Source organism: Pinus tabuliformis, chromosome X, assembly GCF_031772625.1.
Source record: "Pinus tabuliformis cultivar Carrire ecotype Pingquan chromosome X, CPIR1, whole genome shotgun sequence".
NCBI lineage: Eukaryota > Viridiplantae > Streptophyta > Pinopsida > Pinales > Pinaceae > Pinus > Pinus tabuliformis.
The window spans coordinates 563,283,668-563,289,667 of record NC_142308.1 but is presented as its reverse complement, the minus strand read 5'-3'; positions in this window follow the sequence as shown (position 1 = coordinate 563,289,667).

The following is a 6,000-nucleotide window of genomic DNA, read 5'->3' as shown; positions in this document are numbered from 1 at the left end:
AAGGAAAGGTGGAGAAATATAAAGCTCGGTTGGTAGTAAAGGGTTATTCCCAGGTGCTAAGAATTGATTTTGGTGATATTTTTTCTCCTTTCGCCAAGGTAACTTCTATTAGATTACTTTTATCTATTGTTGTTGTCTTTGATTTTGAGGTAGAACAGATGGATGTGAAGACAACATTTATTCATGGGGATCTGGAAGAGGAGATCTACATGAAGCAACCTGAAGGCTTTGCGGTGAAGGGTAAGAAAGAACTGGTATGCAAGTTAAAGAAGTCTCTGTATGGTTTAAAACAGTCACCAAGGATGTGGTATCAGAATTTTGATACATTTATAAGGGGACTTGGCTTCACCAGAAGCAAAGTAGATCACTATGTGTATTTTAAATTAATTGGTGACCGTGTTATTTATCTGGTCTTGTATGTGGATGATATGTTGCTGGTTGGAAATAACAAAGAAATTATTCATGATTTGAAGCCTCATTTGTCCTCCAAATTTGACATGAAAGATCTTGGTGCTGCAAACTATATTTTGGGCATGGAAATTAAAATAGATCGGACAAAGAGGAAGCTCCGGTTAAACCGGAGGAAATATGTCGAGACAATATAGCAAAGATTTAATATGCAGAATAGTAAACCAGTGAAGGTTCCTATTCCTGTAGGTGTAAAGTCATCTGCTGAAGAGTGTCACAAGACACAGAAGAGGAAGAGGACATGTCTTGTGTTCCATATGCAAGTGCAGTCAGTAGCCTAATGTATGTGATGGTCTGTACTAGACCAAAAATTTCACATGCAGTGGGAGTATTGAGCAGGTTTATGTCAAAACCAAGGAAGGATCACTAGACAACAGTAAAGCGGGTTTTCAGGTATTTGCGTGGAACTAGTGATTATGGTTTGTGCTACCAAGGAAGACTAGGTTTGGATAGAGTTTTGGATATCCGTGGCTTTGTTGATGCGGACTGGGCTAGAGATCTAGATCAGAGAAGATCTACAAGTGGGTATGTGTTTAACCTATTTTTAGTTGCATTTAGTTGAATGAATAAGAAACAATCTATAGTGGCACTATCAACTACAGAGGCAAAATACATGGCAACCACTCATGCAAGCAAGGAAGTAGTTTGGCTGTAGAGATTGTGTTCAAGTATGGGATTAGTATATGGAGCTATAAGGATAGACTGTGACAGCCAAAGTGAAATTTTCTTGGCAAAGAACCGTGCATGTGATTCAAAGAAAAAGCACATTGATGTTCAGTATCACTTTGTGAGGGATATGATAGAAGACAAAAAGGTGTTGTTGATAAAGGTGGACACTTTGAAGAATACTGCAGATGCATTGACAAAATCTGTGAGCGATGAGAAGTTCTCTTGGTGTAGAGAAACAATGGGCATTGTAGGGCTGGATAAATGACTAAGCTCTCTTGTGGCCCCCTGTGGAAAAAAAACAACAAGTGGGAGAATGTTGGGTTGTGTTATATTATTTCCATGACTAGCCCACGTAGTTAAGCGGGGAGTTAGGAGGGGGTTGGATCTCCCCCTTTGTTGCACAGATTGCATAGCGAGGGGAGTCACAAGGGGTTTGAGGGGTGCAAGTAACCCCACTCTATGGGGTCTGGGGCAACACCCCAGAAAATTTTGGTTTTGGACCCTATGTTAGGTTGGGCGGACCTACCTATGGTTTTGTGCATGATTTTCGCAAATGGTTTTGGATGCGATGGTTTTCGGTCCATGGTTTTGGACGTGATAGTTTTCGGTCCATGGTATTGGATGCCTGACATGTATAAATATGTATTGTAACATTGAAAGGAACATAATAAAAAATCAAGCTGGTAGTCCCGGTTTTGGGATCCAGTGGAATCTCCGTGTATATGTGTTTTATGTGTTATGCTCTTGCATTGTTTATTTTCTGTGTTTTAGAATTCGTATGCAGGTAATTTCTGTACGGGGTTAAAATCTACAAAAAGATAAAAACCGGAGACCCAATATATACAAAAGTAGAAAAAAATCCCCAAAACCTAAGTGTTAAAATTCAAAATTATGCTACAAATCTTTAGATCTACACAAGTAAGTTACAGATCTATACAAATAATTTACATATCTATCAGATCTGAGGAGTATGAGTTCAACTCCGCTCCGATATCTGTAGATCTAAGGCTGTTCCTAGCTAGATCTGGCTATTTAGCACAATTTTTTAGAGAGAAATAATTTTTTAAATGAGGTATTAGCCCAAAAAACCATACAAGAGAAGCTTGGTTAGATAAATCATGGGTTTAAATCAAGCGGGCTCTTGAGATCTTATGCTTTAAGAGTTGGCTGGTCCAACTAAGGACTTCCCCAAATGCCCAAATTTTTTAGTAAGAATAATTTTTTGCAAACACTAGATCAAATTGCCAGATTGATAGAGATATAAAATAACAATATAATCTCAAGAATTAGAGATACCTACTAATTGAATTAAATTAAAATTGCTACCTTAGATTTAATAAACTAAGCAGATACATGTGCAATAGATAATTCCATGAAATTTATTGATCGACAATTTATAAACAATATTCAGCGGAACATTAAGAATAATATTACCATAAAATACTGGAGATGAACTTTGTCATCAATAAAACCCCAAAGATTTTGAGTTGTTATTATTTCTAGAAATATTACAAGAGAGATTCGAGAGCTAATACACGATCTTAAATATCGGATGAAGTGAATGACAAATGACCTCTAATTTATAGATTAATTCTCCAATGACTAGTTGGCTTAATCCCCATCAAAGTAATCTTGACTATTGAAAAATATTTAATTATATTTTAATATTCTCCATCGAAAGTATTTTATGTTTTGAAGAAATTCGAAATTTCATTTAATTGAATTCTAATCAGCCCACCGGGGTTTGGATTGATGGTGGATGGGTGCACCGTTAAGGCACTCCTTGCGATAGGTCACTGGTTCAAATCCCGGTGGGTGCTTACCTACCAAAAAAAAAGAATTTTAATCAACTCAAAATTAATTATTTTGAGTTGATTTCCTAAAAAAATTGACTTTGACTTAACTACCAAAGCTTAAGGGCCCAAACTCTTGAAATTTTTAATATTCCCTTAGTTGGGGACCTCCAAAAATTAATTCTTCTAAAACCCACACATTTTTTAATTTGGAGAAATAATTTTTCCTAGGACATAAAATTAATTAGATTTATGGCTTAGAATTTTAATTAATTTTTTGCCATAAAATTTAATTAATTGGATCATGAGGGGATTAATAATTTTTCTGACCTTCAAATATTCTAGCCATGGTGTCTAATTATGATAGACCATGCACTAAGATATTTTTTACATCAAGATATTATATTTTAATACATGAAGGGGGAAAACCTATTCGTTATAGACCCTCATTATTTTACCCAATTCTATGACTTAAATATAATTTAGTAGACCAAGTGATTTGTAATAAAATGGTTTAACTATTTAGCTAAAATTATTCCCAAATCACTTTTATAAAGACTCGGTTTAAAAACACTAGGACTCACCTAAGATATTGACGACAAAATCCACCCTATATTTGGGGTGAAGTTGAAGGGAAAATCTTTGTCGATCATTTGTGTCTATAAACACAGATGAATTGGTGAGACGAAAAACCTCCTAGGATGAAAATCGTCACCAAAACAATATGTTTACCTAGGTTGTTACACACGTATATGGTCTTACTAAGATTATTTACATTACGGACATGCAAAAAGGGTTTACAACTTTAAACAATGATGGCTAAATATGATGATGAAATCTGGATGATCCCACTATTCATTCATGATGGAATCTTCTTGCAAAAATGTATACTGTTATAGGGTAGTTGATGCAAAGTGGTAAACAATGTGAACTAGTTGGTTTTATTTCCAAAAGTTCTAGGTCCATCTTTGTTTAATATTAGTTTCCTAGTGGAAAATAGTGCATGGTATTAGGTATGTTACATAAGAATTTGTCTTTTGCATTGTGTGCAAGGATTCTAGTTGATGGAGCATGAAATATATGACATAATTATTTTTTAACAGTTTCAACTACAATGAGATCTAGTTGGTTGTATTTTATTCTCACGAGAGCTTAATTCTTGTATGTTGTTGCATTAATAACTATGGAATTCTATTATAAATTAAATGTAAATCCATCTTAACCCCAGATCTATCAAATACCCAGAGGACCAAATTTTTTGAGATGCAAATCCTTTTTAGAGTATAAAACTTGAAGAAAGGTTTGCACCTCAAGAGATTTGATCCCTCTCGGCGCTTGATAGATCCAATGTTAAGATGGATTATGTTGGTGTGCGTGTGTGCACCACGTGTCAACTCAAGGATGAACATGGATAGAATTACACATCTCCTTAATTTGGAAACACACTGTTAGGTTCTTATACCAATAAGAGTCATAATTTTGAATGACTATGGTTAAGCTTTGTAATATTGTACATACATTTTCTTTCTACAAATGTTTTCCATATTAAAAAATTAAAAAATGTAAAGATGGTATGTTCTAAAAGAAAAACCAAAGGACAAAAAGAAAAGGTCAAAAAATGAAGATATATGAACCCAAAAAGACAAAAAGAGACCATGAAAGTGTGCAAGTCAAAATGCCACTACTATTTACTTTTATATGTAATAATGATTGTGTGCAGCTTGTTGATGAGCCCCAATTTTTGGTACAATTTGGGCTCATTTGGCCTACTTACCTTACTCAACCATTCATCTTTTATCACTTATGCATTCATTTCTTAGTATATTCGTGTTATTTGTAGGAAGAAGGGTAGGCATTATATCTATGTGGCTAATACATGATGATTTTAGGTTTTTGGCATTAAAGAGAGCAAAAGACCACGCAAATGGAGACAAGGAGACAGCAAAGGTGACATTGCTGGTTTTTAGGGAGGTTGTCCACAGTCTTGATGACCTTCCTCGTGATTTTCACCTTAACTCCGAGCTCCAACAACTCTCCCCACCGAGCTTAACGGCAACCAACAGATTCTACAGGATCAGCAGTTTAACTTTCACTTGGACAACCAAGCTCCACGAATGGAGGAAGCCAACTTGATCTCCATTGTGTATAAATATGAAGGCCGTAGCCTTTGATAGGAGCTTTTTGAACTTTTGAATTACTATTGTAATTTCTGAGCACGAGTTACAACTCGGTGTTTGTTTTTTGTAAGCCAGTTTTGGCATGACATTAGACTCTTGATTATGAATAAAGGCAAGCAGATTTGGATCTAATTCTGAGTTTTTAAGGGAGCTATAGCTCTTAGGTTAGGGCCCAACCTGAGAGCAATAGACCTCCTCTTCCTTGTATTGTTATTTGTTTCCTTGCAGCACTTTATTTCCTCTGTTTTGACATGCATTTAGAATTTACAGTCTGCTGATTTGATTTCTTTAATGAGATTGAGTAGGATTAGCTTATGGTTAAATCGCTTTTAGTTGCTTAGATTAGAATAGGAGGATTGTAGTTCATTGGAGCTCCAAGAAAAGGTTGATAGTGCCTTCACTGCCATCTCTGTTTAGAGATTGGGGTGCAGTCTGTACCAACCACCAAAAAACGCAGTCTTTTTACTTTCATACAAGCTGCAACACAGTCATTTTAATTGTAGATCCATCCATGCACTTTGATCTTGAACCATACTTCTTCATTCCAAATCCATGCACGACTTCTCTTCACGATTTACATTGTTGTTCATTTGTTTAATAGCACAGGTAGCACAGGTTAATGAATTCTCGTTTTTGGTGCAAGACATAAGCAATTTGTTTTATTTACACCGCTCAGCATCATTCCATTTCCTTCTTCTTCTTCTTAACCACGCCTAAAGCCACCTACTCGACCTCCGTTCAGCTCGTTTACCTTCCAACTCTTCCATTGTCCACGTAGCTCCATTTTATTGACCTTTCGTTGCTTCCATCCTTCTATCCACCAACCAACTTCATGCACTCTTCCTCCATCTTATTTCTCTGCCCCTGGGCCATCACAAGCTCCATCTCCATCT